The 21124-nt window shown below is 42.6% G+C and overlaps 1 long non-coding RNA gene across 1 annotated transcript; it reads right to left on the bottom strand.

The window, feature by feature from the left end:
* Nucleotides 1-12584: 12584 nt before the first annotated feature.
* On the bottom strand, nt 12585-16497 carry LOC143828652 (uncharacterized). Its single transcript, XR_013227799.1, has 3 exons — nt 15925-16497; nt 15125-15323; nt 12585-12665 (listed from the first exon to the last, which is right to left on the bottom strand). It is a non-coding gene; the product is annotated as an uncharacterized LOC143828652 (long non-coding RNA).
* Nucleotides 16498-21124: the final 4627 nt, after the last annotated feature.

Below are 21124 nucleotides of genomic sequence, written 5' to 3'. Positions count from 1 at the left end.
CAACATTCATTTATGTAGGATGGTTGGGCAATCAAATGTGATGAAAATAAATTGTACCGACACTTGAAAAAAGCAAAGCGTTTAAAACAGCAACGTGGTTCAAGCTGTACAGGCAGATGGCAGACCGACCTTTCCGTTTCATAATTATTTTACATTATAGTTATGCAGAGGGCATGATGCACCCATGCAGGTGCTTCCGTGCCAGTTGTGAAGGGACTGTCATAAAATGTATGGGTGGCTTTCCCCCATCCTTCCTTCTCTGCTACACACTTATGACAATGTAGGCGCCCCTTATGTTGCACAGAGGGTAGTGTGTGCTCTCCTGGATAATTATTCCCCCATCCTCTCTAGGACTGTGGCTCAGGTTATTCCTACTGTGACCAGAACTGTCATTTTTGCAGTAATACTGAATTTGTATTGTTGAAGCCGGAACCATTACAACCATGCAAACATCATTTTCCAGCATATATTAATCTCAGTCTTTCTCTAGGAAGCTGACATTGTTCTCTTCTCCTCTTTTTTGTCCTCACAAAGGCTCACAGAGATTGGGTGGCACAAAGTCATCCTGTGGGTGTCATGACAAGTGGAGATTTGAGCATGGGGCTTTCTATGTCCTGTGCAGTTCTTTGTGGAATTCACTACTCGTGGAGATCGCAAATGATAGTCACAAGAAAGTATGGCTATGAAAAGAGGTCCGTCTATGACTGAAGGAGAGGTCCATCTATGACTACCAGCCTGGGTGACTAAAGAGAACCTAAATGGTCAGGGGCAGCAGACCTCTGAATACTAGCACTAGGAGGTAGCATGGCGGAAAGCACTGGTTGCTATGCCCAGGATAACTGGTTGGCCACTGGGTAAAATCAGTTGCTGAAGGGTCCCCTAGTCTATTCCAGAAGGGCTTTTCTTATGTTCTTAACCACTAAACCATACCTATGAACCAGAACTCTGGAGAAAAGAGAGCAAATAGCTAAGCTTGTCTTCATTCTGAGGAATGGCTGGAATGCTTCTGTCTGTACATCCCAAGAAGGCCCCATTATCCTGACTTTACCACTAGTGAGATCAAGTGAAGATATGAGGTTTGCCTCTGGTCCCTAGTGATCACAGAAGAGGTGAGTTTTGAAGAAACCTGAGAATCTCCATTCTGGTGTCCAGATGAAAGGGAATATGGGCAAAGCACTGATGATCAGACACATTCTGTCCAACCAACATCTTGTTGGAATATGCAAGATCTTTAGTGTGCATGATTAAACAGCATATGAAGAATATCCTACAGTGGGCATTGGAGATGTTGTCACGGGTCAGCCAGGTTTCAGTGAGGAGGAGGAAGGGGCTAGCATAGCCAAGAGAATGGGATGCAAGCATGAAAATCTTACAGTCATGAGCATTTTCAGAGTCACCTTCACCCCTTTGCACTGTTGAAAACCAGCTGCCTGTTTTTAGTTCTCTATTACAGAGGTGAGCTGCAGGCTAAAAGGAGAAGTGATGACCCTAGATGTCAGCTACTTGCTAAAAGTGATGATGAGCTTTTGCAGGATTAAGTCTGAGCAGTTGGAATAACACTTCTTGGGCACTATAGCATATGGATACAATGTAAGCCATAAGCTGACACTTTGCTTGAATCTTGAAAACCTTGACTTCTTGGACCAGACTATCATGCTTCACTGACCACTGGAATACTGAACTGAAATAATTTTGTATCTTTGCTCCTTCCTTGGCTATGGTTATTTGGAAGAGTGCTGAAGGTTGTTACAATTGGATACCCACACCTGGATAGACTATTGCAGATGTGTAGTTAACATATTTAGATAGGAATTTCCTGGTATTTTGCAAATAATCTCATCCTATGTTCTAATTGGCTCAACTGGACACTTCCTGCTCTACTCAGCACACTTTTTCCCTGATGGCCTCCAGAGAAAGAATGAAGAACAGTTAGTCAGTTAGACTGCTGAGTCTTCCTCTTCTCTCTCTCCCTCTGTCTCTCTCTTTACAAAGTACTCAATAAAACTATTTATTCTTTAAGCAGCCAGTGCTCTGCACCTCAGTATACTTAAACTCAGACAATCCTTCTCACTGAAATGAGAGATGCATCCCATATGACTACAAATGCATCTCATATGACTACAATGAAGGAAAGCCAAAGGTAAATCAATCCATAATGACCCAGGAATGAAGAAATGATCAACTGTCAGGCATGTAAATAAAGTAATCTTTAATATTATATTAACTTTATGAAAGTTCTACGGGGTATGACTACAACAGGCTTTCTCAACCAGGGTTTTGTGGAACCCTGTACGGCCCTGGAAGGGTTTCCCAAATGGGTGGGAGTTAATTTTTAATATATATATTTTAAATATCTTAAATGTTTATTTGCAATATAACCATATATGGTCATGTTGACCCACCCTCTCATTGGCGATCTTGGGAGGGGTGGGTCATGTTGACCCACTCTCCCAAGATGGCCAATGATGGGCTGGGAGGGGTGGGAAGGGGAGGTACACCAAGTGGGCATGCACACAGCTATGCTTCCCAACCATATTCTGCACAATCATGCCATTGCTGGGGTTTCTCAAAGCCTGAAGAATGTTTCAGGGGTTTCTCAATGGCTGGACTACAGCAAAAGCATGCCAGAAAGATGGCTGTCCGATCTGAGGTCTCTGTACTGGGTTCTCATTTATTGGCTCTTATCTATCCTATTACCTTTTGCAAGGATCTCCACTGACTTAGCTGTTCGGCAGAAATATAGCTGGGCATCATCTGCATGCTGGGACACCTCACGCCAAATCTCCAGATGACCTCCCACAGTGGTTTCAGGTAGATGTGAAATAGCATGAGAGGTAGGACTGACATCTGCAGAACCCCTGGCATCAATTCCATGTGGCTGATGAACAGTCCTACACCTTTAGGGAAGCAGCCGTCTAGTATAAGCAGAAGTGCTGAAGCTCGGTCCCCCGGACCTCCAACCCAGCAGGCTGCTCCCAGACGCCGTTCCCTCCTCCCCATTTTTAAAGCAATTTTAGAGCAACTTTTCTCAATCCAGTTCCCCTTTGCCTCTTGCTTATGCCCTTTCCTTTATACTTAACTTTGTTTTTAATCGATATTCTTATAGCGGATGGGTCCCCCCCCCTAATGAGGTAACAGAATCAATAGTGTTTAAACTATTTGGTTTAATTGGCACAATGCAAATTGCTACTTATTTTAAATCTGCTTTAAATGGGCTTCTCGTGATTTGTTCTCTTAAGAGCAAAAGAAAATGATATTCTTAAGAGTTCCCAGTTCGGGTTCACTGAACGTTTTGATTTTTTCCTTCTCTATGCAATAAAAAAGACAATAAGCAGCCCTGGAAAAGTCTTGTGCTGGAGTCAGTCACTGAAACAGGCTGCTTGAAAGAGCTTCCAATCTGCATTGCCAGTTTGGAAAATGGGACTTTTAGGTAGGGTTTTGTGTTTCTGAAAATAGCCTTTGTCATATTGATCTTGCTTGGACCGTGACAGTTTTGTGTAACTCTCAGGAAGTGATGCATTCAAAAGAAAGGAAAGAATAGAAGGAACATTGAATGATCTACTCTATCAAAGAATCACAGAATCATAGAGTTGGAAGGGACCCCCAGGGTCATCTAGCCCAACCCCCTACACAGTTCAGGAACTCACAACTACTTGCCCACCCACAGTGACCCTAGTTTCATGCCCAAGTGATCCCCCCAACCAAAAATCTCCAGAATTTAGCCTGACCTGGAGGAAATTCACCTACCATCCCACAGTGGTGAACAGCAATTCCCTGGGTATGCAAGGAAGGACCACAAGAGACAAACACTGGTACATCCCTTCCTGCCCATCCACTCAATCTGCCACCCGCTCACAATCTGTCAAAAGTATGAGTAATTACCAATGTCACAATAATGCTGACTCGTAACTTCGTGGAAGGGCATCTGCCAAGGCAGGTTCAATCCCTGACATCTCCACTTAAAAGGATCAAGAAGCAAGTGATATTAAAGACCTCTGCTTGAGACCTTGGAGAGCTGCTCCCAGTCTGAGTAGACAGTACTGACCAATAATGGTTTAAGGATTTGTGAGGCTCTAGAAAGGTACATTTGTGGTGGGAGCAGCCAGACTGGGGCAGTTGATGCCTGCTGCTTGTAGAAGGGTCTCCGGGTGCATTTCCATCAAGAACAGATGGAATTTCTGATAAAAAATGTCTCTCTGCACAAAGAGTCCCTCTCTTTCCTTATTCCTGTGCCCAAACTAATTCAATTCTGGTTCTAGTCCAAACTTCAAATCAAAGTCAGATTGTGTCTTTATCTGGGGATATATTCTATTGGATCATCAGGGCTGATCTACCCAAACCAGATCATGAACATTCTGTGTGACCCATCATCCCAATCCCTCTATCTCTTTTACCTGGCTTCCAGATGTCTCCTACTGGTAAAGACTGTCTCTGGGGAACATTAACTACAGGGGCCTGAAGCCACCCACCAAGTCCTTCCTGTAGCAACTATGAAATAAATAAAAATATGCAAAAGATTTCCTCCTCACCCATAACTCCAGGCTGTGACTGCTCTCATTCAAGTGCCCTCTTTTCTCTCTGCTCCTTCTTTTCCATGGGTACACATGGGTGAAGAAGACTGTAAGAAGCTCTTCCTCCATGGCTGCAAGCTGCAGCTCATTCTCCTCCATGATACTTACTTTTGCCCATGATTGGCTGTTCCTCGTTCCCAGGCAGCAACATATGTTTTAAGTTATGGTTAGAAGAAATATGATACAGCAAATGAACAAGAGATGCCAGCCTCCAGGTGGGACCTGGGGATCCCCCAGCATTACAGACCCTCCAGACTACAAGGATCAGTTCCCCTGGATAAAATGGATGCTTTGGAGGGTGAACTTTAGGGCATTGCACTCCACTGAGGTCCCGTCTTCCTCAATCTTCACCCTCCAAATCTGGCATCTGGCAATTGTAAACTGAGCTGAAACTAAACAGACCTTGGTCAGTTCATTGCCTAAATGAGAGACCTCCTGAGAATCCTTTGTATGTCTCCTTAATAGGATTGTCAGGCTACAGGTGGGGTCCGGAGATCTCCTGTAATTACAGCCCATCTCCAGTCAATAGAGATTAGTTTCCCTGGAGGAAATGGCTACTTGGGGGGGGGGAATTAACTCTATGGCATTATACCTTGTTGATGTCCTTCACCTTCCCCAAGCTCCACTGCCCAATCTCTTCACTCAGAGTAGACAACTCTGTTCCTTGAGATCTGTGATGAAAGAAAGTTAAGATATACTATGTAATAGATATGTACAAACTGGGCCTACGCCAGTTACTGAGAGGAGCATATTTGACTTTGCTCTAAGTTTAAAATTTTCCTTGGCAGACAATATCAAGGTATAATTATATTTTGACACAGTCTCAACCAAACATCAGCATTCAGTATTGCCACAGACTTGGGTGATCTGGTCTGCAAAAGAAACACATTGACTTTCTGTGCAAAGGAATCTACGATACGAGCAATTAGCCAAGTTTGAAAGGCATGTTGGAATGATGCCGTTCTGTTAGAACAGCCATAGGAGTTGCAGCCAACTGAAGTGATTCTCTCTTTTCTCTCCTTTAAAAAAGAGCAGCATGACAAAGTGAGATGACAAAAATGTTGTCAGGTTTCCTCTTGATGGCACTGCAAATCACTTCTGTGGAGGCATTTTTGTATTTCATAAAAAATGCGGTAGGATGCAAAAACATCTTATCCTCAAACCATACCTGTTTTTTAGGAGTAGATATTCACTGAACTTTAAACAGCATAAAATACAGAAGAGAATAAAAGACACAGAGCACAATCCAGCCAAAGATGAGCACTTCATACTTTTTTCTGTTTCATTGAAATCAATATGCTTAATGTCAGCAAGAATGTGTCTGCATTTTACAAATGCTTCAGAACTAGAAGCATATAATCATAGAGTTGGAAGTCCAGCCCCCTGTTCAATGCAGGATCAGCCTAAAGCATCCAGGATAAGTATCTGTCCAGCTGCTGCTTGAAGACTGCCAGTGAGGGGGAGCTCACCATCTCCATAGGCAGCTGATTCCACTGCTGAACTACTCTGTGAAAAAAAATGTCCTGATATCTAGCCAGTATTATTATTATTATTATTATTATTATTATTATTATTATTATTATTATTATTATTATTATTATTATTATTATTATTATTTAAGTTTTAGACTGCCCTTCTCCAAATAGGTTTCAGGGCGGTTTACAACATAAATAGTTAAAACACAATAAAATCTCCATAAAAACCCCAGTACTGTTCTACACGTAATTTAAATCCATTACTGCAGCTCCTATCCTCTGCTGCAAACAGGAACCTTTCCCTGCCCTCCTCTAAGTGACAGCCTTTCAAATACTTTGGCACGCCTTCAAAATAGCACAATGGTTGCCAATTGAAAACGCTACTGATTTGCTGTTTTGCACATCGTCGTCAACAATCTGCCACACACCTGAAACCAATCTGCAAAAAGCGCTTCCTTGTAGCGCTTTCAGGGAAATCCCCAAAAGTGGATTCACCCTCCGGAAAGCGATACACTCCTGCAACCAATTTGCAACACTAGCGAAAAAGACCTGTGCGTTAACATTGTTGCGGTTTCTACAAAGTCCCTCCCCCTGGCTCTCTTCTCTGATCGTCCGGCGAAGCGATCACCTTTTTTTTTTTCTCCGAGCGAGCGGGGATAAACGCACAAGCGAGCCTCTTTCAGTTTAGAGGCTTCCCCGGCTTCAGTCCCTCCCCTTCAGTCACTAAGCACATAGAACAGAGAAGCACGTTTGCTGATGTATTTTCCTTTTATTTTTTACACTTTCATTCAGCCGAAAATCGGGCCTGTGAGAGGGGGGGGGGGATTTTTTTTTTCACTCGGAGGGAGCGTGGCAACGATCAAACGATCAAACGACAGCTCAAACACACTAGGCAGCTGGATGGGTCTCTCCGTTGCAACGAATCTACACAGATTCGTTACAATGGGTCTGTTTTTTTTTTTAAAAAACCTTTCTTAAAGGGAAAGGGGCTGTTTGGGAGCATGCTAACGGCTGCCCATTGGCTGCTTGACGAGCTTGGGCGGGACGAGCTTGGCAATAGCGCTTCCTTTCTAGCGATTTCTGCCGAGACCGGAAGCCTGTGGGAAACGCAACAAAACGCAACTGGATTCCACTACAAAGGCAGGTATGCATAACGACGAATTCCACTATTTTAAATGGCGATTTTTCATTCAGTGACCAATTTGCAACAAAGATCCCGGTGCGTAAAGCCCCTTAACATTCCCAAGTCTCTCAGCCTTTCCTCAGGCCCTGGATAATCCTTGTCACTCTCCTCTGCACCCTCTCAATTTTGTCCGCCATTTACAGCCACTTTTTGAATGTTGTTTTCTAACCAGTTCCCTGACCACCTTACCATCTGAAAGTCCAGTCTGCAGTCCTCCAGTTACCCCATCAGAACATCATGGGAAACCTTGTTAAAAGCCTTACTGAAATCAAGATAAACAACTTCAACTGAGTTTCCACGATCTAGTAAGCCCGTCATTCGGTCAAAGAAGGAAGCCAGGTTGGTCTGGCAGGACCTGTTGGAGATAAATCCATACTGACTCCCCCAGATCAACAAATTGTCCTGTACCAAGTATAGCCTAGAACTGTACCAATTTATAGACTAGAACCACAGTTATAGGTGTGCATAGAGTTTGTACAATCCTGTAGTAACCTGGGGGTTTTCTTGCACATGTGTAGTGACTACCCTATCCTCACAGTAATGAGATATGAAAGATCTCCAGCTGAGACCTGGAAGAACCTGTCGAAGAAGAAGAAGAAGAAGAAGAAGAAGAAGAAGAGTTGGTTCTTATATGCCGCTTTTCTCTACCCAAAGGAGTCTCAAAGTGGCTTACATTCGCCTTCCCTTTCCTCTCCCCACAACAGGCACCCTGTGAGGGAGGTGAGGCTGAGAGAACAGCTGCTCTGTCAGAACAGCTTTATCAGTGCTATGGTGAACCCAAGGTCACCCAGCTGGTTGCATGTGGGGAAGTGCGGAATCAAACCCGCCTCTCCAGATTACAAGTCCACGCTCCTAACCACTACACCAAGCTGGCTCTCTGAAAAAAACTGACCTTGGTAGATCAGTGGTGTGATTCAATATGAAGCAATTCAGTAATATGTTTACCTCTCTACCCTTAGAATCGTACCACACACGTGTACATGCAGGTCTCCCTCCACATTTAAAATATTTTTTCTGGCAACCACCATGCACATATGCAAGACACACTGAATTTCTTTCCTATAGCCCAGCTGGAGATGTAATTTACTAATGCGCCATTCTCTGGACGCCATTGTTGTTGTTGTTGTACCTGTGGCATGACTGAGACCACTGATCCTTTTTTGTTGTTCTGTTACCAATAATCTTCCTCACAAGAACTTTGGATTTCCTCCATTTTGAGCAAGTACCAAGTTACCATTGAACCTCAGATAGCCTCGTTTTGGTTGGCTGCAATTACACAACCTGCGGCCAAATTCTCTGCTGTTATAATATATTTGATACTCTTCTGCTAAGTATTAATGCAACCATCCTGTAGTTTTATTCGTGACATAATTTTCTTTTATCAGTTATTCTATAATTGTTATTGATATTTGAACTGTGATGTTATTTTATGGCTCCAGACATCCAGTTGCAGGAGCTTGTTAATAAAAGAACGGAATAATGTCTTCACGGGTAAGGTTTCGGGAGCAGAGCTCAAGATGATGAGCTGTTTTCCAAAGCCTCTCTTTTTTCTCTCTCTCTCTCTTTTCTTGGAAGTATAATTTCCCTTTTCACCATTAATTAGGTTTAAAAACACTATGGGTTTGCCGTAAGTCAGCTATGACTCAATTGCACTACACACACACACACATTGTACCCATGCTGCCATCCACCCCATTGAAGACAACCAGAGATCACACTTAGTTGCTATCTGAAACCAGCTTCAAAACATAGTTACAGGTGCTGGTTAAAGAGGACTTCCTGTTATCTTTAGCTATGGTTAATGTGGCAGTGCTAATGTAAGTAAAAGGTAAAGGTATCCCCTGTGCAAGCACCGGGTCATGTCTGACCCTTGGGGTGACCCCCTCTAGCATTTTCATGGCAGACTCAATACGGGGTGGTTTGCCAGTGCCTTCCCCAGTCATTACCGTTTACCCCCCAGCAAGTCATTTTACCGACCTCGGAAGGATGGAGGGCTGAGTCAACCTTGAGCCAGCTGCTAGGATCGAACTCCCAGCTTCATGGGCAGAGCTTTCAGACTTCATGACTGCTGCCTTACCACTCTGCGCCACAAGAGGCTCTTTACAGTGCTAATGTAGGCAGTGCTAATGGGAAGGCTTGGAGGAATGTGCAAGGGGCCTCAGGTGGGTGTGTACACAGCTATGCTTCCCAACTATATTCTGCACCATTGCACCACCTCTGGGGTTTCTCGAAGCCTGAAGAATGATTCAAGGGTTTCTCAATGGTAAAAAAGTTGAGAAAGGATGTTTAGACTGTTAAATTGTGAACGGAGAGACCTGGGTTCAGTGCCTCCCTCCCTAATGATCTTGGACTCTGTTATCTCATATGATTGGTATAAGGCTATGGTTGCCACCTCTGGGTTGGGAAATACCTGGAGATTTTGAAGATGGGGCCTGGGGAGGGGAGGGTTTGGGGAAGAGAGGGACCTCAGCAAGGTATTTAAAGTGTCCCTTCCTCTTGCATGCAATGGCAAGAATTTTGAGGTAAATTTTTATCCTTAACACTATTTCGCTCCCTTATATATTTGGGAAACAACCTCCTGGGAGGAGACTTTCCAGGGCCCTGTCCGTCCAGGTCCACCCTGATTGGCCCTCCCACTGCAGCTCCCTCCCTCCCTCCCTCCTCGCCTGCTAGAAGCTTTGTGGCTGTGTCACCTACGAGGAGGTCACCTACGAGGAGGTCCATTGTCACCTACGAGGAGAGAGGCAGCGACAGGGCTTTGTGGCCCGCAGTTACACTCCTGCTGGGAGGGAACCGGGGGGGGGGGCAGGGGAGTCTGGAGCCTGCCTGCCGCCCCTTTCAAAGCCCATTTTTAAAATGGGCTTTGATACTAGTACAGCATAAAAGGAAAACTGATGAATTAATTCTGAATGGCATTAACCTAGTTGAGTCAAAACAAACCAAAAGGTTATAATATTGCATTTTGCTATGGAAGTTTGATTCTGGATCTAGCCAGGGTGCTTATTTCGACCACTAAAGGACTCACAACTTGGGTAGTTATTATGTTAGGAAATATCTTTCCCTCTGTGATGCTCCCCCATCTCCGCCCCCATATTTAAAACCAGGAATGAACCAGACCAGTCGGATCTGGTCAGATATCAGAAGCTAAACAGGGTGGGCCAGGATTGCTATGCAGAATTGCTATTGCTATGGGAATCCAGCTCTGAACATCTGTTGCCTTGAAGACCCTATGGAGATACCAGGAGTTGTCTACAACTTACTTGACAGCACTTTACACACATACGGTGAAGCCTTTCAGCTTCCTTTTTATATGGTGGCTATTCTGGCCACCATGAGAAGCAGGGTATTTACTTTTGAGGCTGAAAGCTCTGGGATGTCCTTACTTGAAAGAGTCATCTGGTTGCCTACCTGTTAACCTATCTTGAAGCAAGTTGTCTGTTTCCTGTTGCTGTTGTACCTTTGGTTTTATGACTTGGATCTGCTGTGCAGAACATCTGCTTTGGGAGTTTTGAAGTGGAGGGGTTTTTTTAACACTGTTTTGGGGGATTCTACATTTATAGATCAGCATACATTTTAAAATATTCAAAGATGCTGTTTGGAATCCTTAATCCAGTTTGGTGTAGTAGAGCCAGTTTGGTGTAGTGGTTAGGAGTGCGGACTTCTAATCTGGCATGCCGGGTTCGATTCTGCGCTCCCCCACATGCAACCAGCTGGGTGACCTTGGGCTCGCCACGGCACTGATAAAACTGTTCTGACCGGGCAGTGATATCAGGGCTCTCTCAGCCTCACCCACCCCACAGGGTGTCTGTTGTGGGGGGAGGAATGGGAAGGTGACTGTAAGCCGCTTTGAGCCTCCTTCGGGTAGGGAAAAGCGGCATATAAGAACCAACTCTTCTTCTTCTTCTTCTTATCTGGTTTTGAAAGTTGTTTTTTTAATGTAATCATCTGTAGTTTAGGGTCAGTGGAAATTTATGCAGGCTGCTGCTAGGTAGGGGGAGTTGCATAAGGAACTGTGCTAAATAAACAGGATGGTTTTGAAAAAGTTTTTTTAAAACAGTGCATTAGGAAATTATGAGTCTTTTTTCAATCTAAAGGACTAAATCATATTAGTCACAGAGTCCATCTAACCTATTATTTGAATACAAACAGAGATACAAGTGCATATTTCTATTTATAGGAAGAGACATACAAGGGATTAACCGGAATATGGTTTTCTGTAGACCTGGAACATTAAGTACATTCACCTGCTTCAGAGTACCTGGAGGAAGGAACTAAGAATTCTCAAATGAAGTTTAGATTTACTCCCTTCAGTGCTAAGAAGGAACACATGATTAATTTTTTTTTAATGTAGAAGCCACCTTGCAAAAACACTGAATATTGTCAGCAAGGTTCATTGCTGACTTTGGGTTAAGTTTTAAGCAATGATTGACAAGAAATGGGAAAGAAACAAATAGATAAATGCTGGGAGATAATGAAACATAGCTCACTTTTGAAATTCCTCGTGGATGGATTTCCCCATGAAAGTGTGTTTTACAGCAGTGGTCCCCAACCCTCGGGTCGGGACCGGTACCGGAACTGGTCCATGGATCAGTCGGTACCGGGCTGCGGCTCCTCCTCGTCCTTCTCCCTGGCTGCTGCCTCCATCTGGCACTCCTCCATCTTGCCTGAACCATTTCACCTTCCATCTCTGCTGATTCGGGAAAGCCCAAAGGGGATTTTTGTCCCTTTGCCCCCTGCCAGAAAGAACAACACTCATCCCCCCAAGGCTTCTTCAGCTGGTTCTGACTCCATTTCCAACTACTCAGATGGGCATTCCACTGGTGCAGCCCCTGATTCCTTCATCTTCACATCCTCAGAGGAAGCGGGCTGACTCACAATATTGATTTTCTTTCACATCTACAGTAATGCAGCTGAAATTGATGTGGCCAAGAAGAGCAGGTAGCATTTAATTTTTTTGTGTCAGTGCTGATTACTGGTATTGTGTATGCAGGTCTGCAGAGACCAGGAGCAGGGAATCCAGGTCAGGCATTGGGGATATGTGAAATCCATTCACTGATATGCAGGATCCAGCCTCCTATTGGTTGTCTATTTTGTCCAATCAGGGTTCTGCTTAGGGCCAAACACAGGCTTTGGCAGGAACCCCTCAACAGTTTAGTTGTTGGCAATCAACGTAAGAGCTGATGTTTGGAACATGAGCATCTTCATGCCTTATTGAACCCACTAGTCATTAACTGGTTCATTGGTAATATTATGAATTAAATACAGCAGCTTTTCTTTCACAAACACATTCACTCAGCCACTTCTTTAAATATTCCATGTCAGGTGTCTTGTCTTAAATTAATGTGTTTATTTATGGTCTTTTCATTTCATTCTCCAACATTTTTATAGTGTTTTTCTGTCTTGCTTAGAATATAAAAGGTAAAATTCTTGGCACACCTAGAGAAAGAGAGAAGATTAGTGGGCATTACTTGGTGCTATCCACTTTGATCATTAAATTACAAGAAAATGCTAAATTAGACAACAGTGAGCTGGATTAAGATCTTATCATCAAAACACAAAGAGCAGAGCAATAATACCCATCCCATCAGTCTTCTCTAGGATTTGGAGGAGAAATGACTACATGACACTTAAAATGATAACAGAGTCTGAATGATTTCTATGGTGCATGTATCCTGATTTAAACAGCAATATATTGCAACCTTTTTATACTGTTTATCTACCACATTCTTGAGGTAGTTTACACACTTTTGCACGCAAAAGAGCCACAAACGGATTTAGTTTACGGCTTTATTTTTGTTTCTTTACTATCTGATGCCAGGAAAAGGGTTTACTGCAGGCTGGCTTAGGCTGATATTACACTAATTCTTCCGCACTCTCCTACACTCGCTTAGACCGTAAAGGTCTCGCTCGTCTGCAGTTCTTACGGGAACAGGGAGGGCTTAGCTGCTTCCCGCTGCTGCCCCGCATTTCACAGCCCTGAGTCCAAGCTGAATGTCGAGAGACAATTTGCTATTTTCATTTTCAGTGTTTCCTTCTGAGTGACAGGCTGCTGTCGCCCAGATTCCATTCCATTTATCCCGATCCTTATTTGCATTTTCACTCTCCGAAAAAATAATCTTCTTTCACCTTTGAGCTGACCCTTTTTCATTTCTTTAATAAGCCCTCACATGAGTTTTATCATCTTTTACAGGGATTGTATAAGCCTCTGGTTGCTTCCATAGGGTAGTGACAACGAAGGTGAGAATTGCTGTAGGTTAAAATGACCTCAAAATAATAATAAATGACCCCATTTATTTTCTCGGGGGTTATAAGGTCATTGCGAGAAAAGGCTAATGTTTGCCTAGCAAAAATATGCCTGGACCCAAAGGGATCCTAATGAATGGTGAAGTGTGCCTTCTTTTATTTTTACCCCAGTGTGTGGTGCAGATTTCTGACTAAAAGAAGGATGGGAAGATTGCCCATTTGCATTTTGAACTCCTGTGGAATAAGGGCAGCTCTCCAGTGCCTCTGACCTGTGCATCGGTAGTTGTTGTTTAGAAAGAACAATGCTGCTCCAGTAGTTTTAAATGCTAGGCAATGTGAATGCATTCACCTGCAGTCACTTCCCTGAGTTAATTCATGCCTGCATCTGAGAGGTCTTTTCAGCAGCTTTTTACCTAGAGGCTCTCTCAGTACTTTGAATCTTTACCATGCAAGAGATCAGAATCCTAGGGCACTGAAATAATCTCCCCCTCCCTGGCTGCTGTTTTGATTTTGCCTGATATCAGATATACAGCTGGCATTTTCATGAAATTACTCCAATCAATATAACCTATCCTGCATACAGTAATGGAAGAGCATGGAATATGGATCTGGGAATCTTAGGTTCCAGTTGTTGTGAAAGTAAAATGGAAGGGAGGAAAAAAGAAGAGAAGAAGAGGTAGTTTTTTTAATACCCTGTTTTTCACTATTCAAAGAAGATCCAAAGTGGCCTACAAACACCTTCCCCTTGCTCTCCTCACAACAGACACCCTGTACGGTAGGTGAGGCTAAGAGAGCTCTGATAAAACTGCTCTGTGAGAACAGCCATAACAGAAACGTGACTGGCCCAAGGTCACCCAGCTGGGTGCATGAGGAGGAGTGGGGAATCAAACCTGACTCTCCATGACCGTTTATGCACTGGGCACTTCACTGCCACAGCTCTCATGCAGGAGCACAAATCGGGGGCAAATGAGGTGCACTGGGCCAAATGCTCCCCCGTGTGGGTGCAGGAAGAGGTGGGGCAACCTGCCACGACTCAAACTCCAGCCTTCAACCCAGCATGAAACCTCCAGTGCATAAATGCTCCATGTGAACAGCCGCTGTCTTTAACCACTACACCATGCTGGCTCTCAACAATGAAAAACAGTGTCGAAGGCTATTTTGGGTCTCTCTCTGTGGAGAAATATTGGGTAGAAAGGTGAAACCCCTACATAAATACTTTCTCACAATGAGGTCAGGGTCAGTGTAGCTTTAAGACTAGTTCAGTTTTCAGGATGTCAGACTTCATGTCTTGCAGACCACCAGCAGGAGCCTGCATTTATGCACGCAAACATGGCCTGTGAAAACAATTTCAGAGAGCGGCCATGTTGGTCTGTGGGGTAATACATTACTGTATCCTAATCATGTATTTGTAAAGATGTACTTTTTAACCATCCTGAATCTTCTGCATATAGGGTTGCCAGCCTTCAGGTGGTGGCGGGAGATCTCTCAGGATTACAATGGATCTCCAGGCAACAGAGATCGGATTACCTGGAGAAAATGACCACATGGCCTCTATTGTATTATGCGCCATTCAAGTCTCTCCCCTCACGAAACCCACCTGCTCCTCCCCTGAAACCTCCAGGTCTTTCCCAATCCAGCACTGGTTAACTTACGTAGGAGAGTTCTTGTTGAAATTTATGTTTTTTAAATCAATCACACTTGCATACTTTTCCGAGACTGTTAGAAGGATATGTGTCAGGATTCATCCCCTGTCATGTTACTTTTAGGACGAGTAAAGCAAGTCAGGTTGTCGAGCACACACTCCGAGGCTATACTTGCTGTGTCCTGTGCCTCTGGTCCCTGAGGAGGAAACTGGAAAGAAAAATAATTTGGCATTTCTACAAACAATAGGAAAACAATCTTCCATAAAAGGCTATGAAGTGCCAGCTGCCACTACTGGTAAACTAATTTATTTTTTGCACTGGCTTGATTCTGGAGCTGTTTTGTTTACAGATCTCCTGTTGAGTTCCACAGGAGTTCTTTGTATAAAATGTCTGCTGGCTTGCAGATGACTTTCTTGCAGAGTGACACAGCAGGCTGTCACCTTTAATTGAGGATCTATTACATCGAATGTTAGTGGCCTACATATTTGGGGTTTTTTTCTGTAGATTCATGATGGCATTTCAAAATAAAAATGAAATATGAAATAATTTCTTCAATGTTACAAGTGGGATTGAAACGATTATGAGGACATGCATCAAATTGCTACAGCTTTAACATAATTGTGAACTAGTTCTATGTCCGGTTTAAAAAATGCTCAGGAAAGTTCAAACAATTCTTCTTTATTGGTGTGGGAGGCCTAATTTTGACAAACATGTTTCAATTCTTACAAACTTGTTTACATATGTTCGTAACATATTTATAAATTCATTAGTATTATTGTGGGGAGGGGGATCCCCCCCACGAAATTCACCTTTTAAAATGTAGTAATGTATTGCTTTTAGAAGAAGTATGTACTTGAAAAAATTATCATTTCAATTCTATATTATGATTTGACAAAGGGAAAGTGTATCAACTTTCAGAAATGTTTAGATATCATGAAGACTTGTCAGGTTTTGTTTCCATTGAGATCTGATTGGATTCTGCCCACTGTTTTCAATGAAGCATTTCTCATGGTCCATTTTCCTGAGTAGATATTTTTTCGCCAAACCAGGACAAAATATCAAAGAACCTAGGTCATGCTCTCCTCTAATGATTCACCAAGTTTCAAGTGCATTGGACAAAGTGGTCCTATTTTATAGCCCTGAATAAAGTGTTGCCCATGATCTACTCTGAATAGTGGGAAAAGGAATGAAAATTGCTACCAGTTTTCTGCACTTCATTTCTTCCTCCCCCAAAACTGAACTTTGAAACTCCAAGCAAAAGTAGTACTTCCAACATGTCTGTCTAGTGAGCCTTTCACTGCCCTGTGGAAGAAAGGGAGCCTACCAATCCAAGCCTAAGCAATGAAAAATGTGGTGTTACCCAAAATCACTAATTAATCTGCAAAAAGGCAGAAAAAGAACTAATGCACTGTAGGAAACAAGAAAAGGCAACAAGAAACTAATGCACTGTAGGCAACAAGAAAAGCCAACTGTAACAAGCAGAAAATGGTCTGAGAACCTCGAGCAACGGGATTCGAATGGAATTCTACAGTTGAGAATGTCAGTTTAGAGTGACATTTAAGAATGACAGTTGAGAGTGGTGTGAGGACACTGAAGGATAGTAAAGCAGAGTGAGAGGATCTAGGAGAATCCTGAATTTGGGAAGCCATTCCCTGAGGGAAACAGCTCTGAATAAAGGAGTGTTGTATGATCCCTTATCAAATGGTTGGGAAGGAGAATTGGAACATGAATGAATGTGGATGCCTTCACTGCCTGAAGTATTTTTGAGATAAAAAGCAGTGAATGCCAAGAAATCTTTCTCTTCAGTTTTAAATACCTGTATGTATAACCAACCAGCAACTTGATTGTGACAAGCTATCTACTGTTGATATTTATACAAAGTTACCTCACTTTTGCTGCCTGTTTACCTTCTAAGTCCTAAACCTCATACCTACCTGACAATTTACCCTCACATGTGGAAAGAAAACCTGTTAGTTTGGTGCCATTATTTGACAAAGACAAAAGCAGGCATTTAGTCAGTCACTCAGTCCCCAAGGCTCACCTTCAAACAAGGGGGCTGCTCAGGCAAGAAAAGGATGAGAATTTCAGCCTGATCTGAAAATAATTTGTCCAGCCATAAATACAAAATAAAATAAGAAACTATCTATATACATTTAAGCAAAAGAGTAGGACAGACAGTGAAACCAAGAACAAGGGACTGTCCAGCCAAAGAAATAGGAAAAGGGGATTAAGGAAGTGGGGAATTGTTATACTAACAAACCAAGAAAAAAATTCACAATGAAAAATAAGAAACAATCTTTTCAGGAGTACCCCCCCCCACACACACACACACACACAAACACACACACACATACAAACACACACACACACACACAGAGTAAGCAGAATGTAAAACAATTCATAAAAAATGAAAACAATACATCTCCTAAATTGTCTTCAGAAACCAAATGGACTTCCCTTATTAACCCATGGGTGGCAGAGACAGAGGACAGGCTACATAAATTACTCAAACCAATCTTTTGAGAAGTGGATCTGGCCAACAGGATCTAGGGTAATTCAAACAACAGGTCTCTTCCAAGATGCAAAGAGCTGTGAGCACAGCACATAAGCAGTGCCAAATGGCCAATGTAATAGACAGTTGTACTTTAAAATTTCCCTACCTTACAGGAAAGGCTGGGTGATGGGCTGAGGTAAATCACTTAATCAATCCCAGAAGAAACATTTAAAAAAATCAGAAAGCGGACTCCATTAATTTATATTGTTAATGGGCATGGGAGTTGTTCTGGGAAGCATTTGACTGTCTCAGTATATTAGCCTACCCGACCCAATATTAAGGTCATCAGTATCTAGCTATACAGCCCTACCTCTTTTGTTTCTCTTTATACAAAAATCAATGCATCCTTTTGTGACTTCACCCTTTAATATTGTCTTGCATTACACTCACCACAAGGTAGTGGTCTAACAGGAGGATAGGAAGCTTTGGGAAGACACTATTTGCCGTTGAGCATCTGTAGTATGAAATTCAGAAATTTTGCAAAACCTCCATTTCTGCCCCTCCTCTCTTTTGAATTTCTTACCCAGTTCAAACCACTACAGAACATTTTGGAGGCCTTTTTTTTTAACCATTTGTGTTCTCCCTCAAATATTTGGTTGGCTGCTGTGGGTACCAGAATACTGAGCTAAATTAAGATAAATGACTTGGTCAAGACCCCAAACAGAGTACAGGGTAGATTCAGAAATGAAAAAGTGAGGCCTGTACTTTCAGTTCTTAATTAATTCACCAGCCATTTATTTTTCATAGGGTCTCGGAGTAGAAATAGTATTTAAATAATGGTTTTATACATGACTTCGAGTGTTCTGCGTCTGAATCCCTTATTATAAAAAGTGTACAGTTTCAAAGTAGAAAATTACTCATATCAGCCCGTAAGCAAAGGAAGAATCCTCTAGGTTTCAAGGGAGGTGCAAAAGGGAAAATGAATAATTGATACTGTTCTGTTTGTAAACCACTTATTATTTTACTAATGAGCTATCAGCGGGTTAAAATGGAGGTCTGAAATCAGTTCATGTCTTAATCCTCTCTATCTGAACTTTTTATTATATAATGGTTAGTGATAGCAGAATTAGAAAAGTCTTTTTTTTTAATGGAAAGGTGTGATAGACAAGTATGAGACATAATGCTCTAAAAACAACCAAGATACATCATGTCATCCACTCCTATGCATATTTACTCAGAAGTAAATCCACAATGAGTTCAATTGTGCATTGTGCTAGAGCCTCAGAAATCTGATTAAGCATCTGACAAAGAGGACTCCAGTTCATGAAAGTTTATGCTGGAATAAACTCTTCTGTCCTTGAAATGTTGCTGGGATCCTGTTAATCTTTGATTAAATAATATGAACATGTTGGTAACGTATTCAGTGTAGTAACAACTGTAGATTAACAACTGGGGACATTTATTCCATTTCAGAATTTACACACACAAACATATTTATATTACTGGGATGTCCTTGATGTTAGTCCACTTTTAAGAAATGAAATCACATGAGGCTACCTGAGTCAGACCAATGGTATATCAAAGTCTCCAACGTCCTCTGTGTACAGGCAACAGGTCTTCTGGAAAAAGTCTTTCATTTTATTTACTGCCTGAGTGTGATTCTAGAAATGCTGGACATGGAATTTGAGGTGACAAAGATCAGCTCTCTTGGAGAAAATCACTGCTTTGGAGGGAGGACTCCATAGCATTATACTCTACTGAGGTTCCTCCCTGCCCCAAATCCTGCCCACTCCTGCCTCCACCCCCAAAGTCTCCAGGTATTTTCCAACCGAGAGCTAGCAAACCTATGTAAAACAGATGCAGTTCCACTAGGCTTACGAGGTTGCTTGTCACATCAACTCCCCCCTCTTAGTGGAGCAGTAGGAGCAAAGCTGTGGGGAGAATGGCATTGTGCAACATGGATCACACAGTTTCTACTCCTCAGAGGCTCCCTGCTGACAACCCTACATTTATTTATTTGTTTGTTTGTTTGTTTGTTTCTTTATTTCTTTATTTCTTTATTTCTTTATTTCTTTATTTCTTTATTTCTTTATTGGATTTCTATCCTGCTGCTCTTGACACAGCCAGGGACAAGGAAAGGGACATTCCCAAATGACTCCATATGGCAGGCGCAGGAAAAAACACAATTGTACACATTCCCACATTGGGTAGCCCCTAATTAGACCTCGTTAGACCCCGTTTGAAAAAAATGAAATCCAGTTTTCTGGGAATTCCATTTTTGCAGGGCTAGTGAGGGGGCAATTAGGGACTGTGCCTGAAAAAGCAAATTTTAATATGGAAACAGACCCAGAAGTTAATCCTTTTAAGCATGCAGATCTAAATGATATCGCTAGTGCAAACATACACGTTCCTAAGAAATAATAAAATGGAGGAAAATGGGGGGGGGCAGAGTAGTATCAGGTGATATTTGCCTATTCCAAAGGAGTTGTAGATCGGAAGGGACTGGCACATGACTGGCAGCGTGGTAGTAGAGGACAATGTTGGGAGCTAGCTGATTACTAAATATACCGTAATGGGGATGAGCACCTACTTTTAAAACAAAAAAATGTAGCCTAAGGCCAAGAGCTACATGCTGGAAGCTCAAACAATAGCATGATGAGTTTGTTCCTGAGAACTGGAAGTTCTGACTTTGAAGCAGTAGCATCTTTCTAAGTATTCGTGATATTTTGTCACTTTTTAATATTTAATACCACAATATCCTTCAAAAAAGTATTGAAGTAAGTATTTATATATTAAATTTTTATACCACCCTTCCCAGTGGCTCAGGGCAGTTTACAACATAAAGAATACAATGGGGGAGTCGACTGAAGATGGCGCCGTAACAGCTGGACTTCTGTCCAGCTCTTAAGCCATGCTGAGGGTCAGGAGCATCCGCACCTGGCTGACCTGAGCAGATACGCAAATCTGCTTGCCGGTCGCCCCAGGAACCGGGAACGGCATCCTGAGGGTCCTACAGATCCGTGGGGAGGTAGGGAGACCGAGCTCTCCGGATCAACAGCGGCGTGTGCTCATGGTCACGATGGCGCCCTTGTTGTAAACAACTCTCTAACCTTGAAACGACCAGCTGACCCTACATTCTTCCCAGATCATCTTTTACCAGACTGACAGGAGTCGAAGTTTACAACAGTAAGGATTGAAAGCTTTCTGGCTTTTCCTTTTCTTTTCCCACAAGCTCTTCCCCCCCCCCTCAACCAATTTACAAGTGAATTCCCTCTTTCGTCGAGTGAGAGACTCCCAGCTAATTATACCCACTAACCAAACAAAGAGAGAGCTTTAAAGTTTTGTTGGAGAGAGTTCAGTGGGGGAAGCTGACTTGATACGGAGATCGACAAACTGATAATTTGGGATCACTCGTGCTCCCGCGAGACCTCACGAGACTTTCTGTTTATAGTTTGTGACTGCCTAGAACTATGAAAAAATTAACTAAGGCACAGCTTTTCCATTTGTTATGCGAA

The sequence above is a fragment of the Paroedura picta genome, chromosome 2, assembly GCF_049243985.1.
Source record: "Paroedura picta isolate Pp20150507F chromosome 2, Ppicta_v3.0, whole genome shotgun sequence".
In the NCBI taxonomy this organism is placed as follows: Eukaryota; Metazoa; Chordata; class Lepidosauria; order Squamata; family Gekkonidae; genus Paroedura; species Paroedura picta.
Note: the sequence above shows the minus strand (reverse complement) of the source record. Positions and strands in the feature narration are given on the sequence as shown.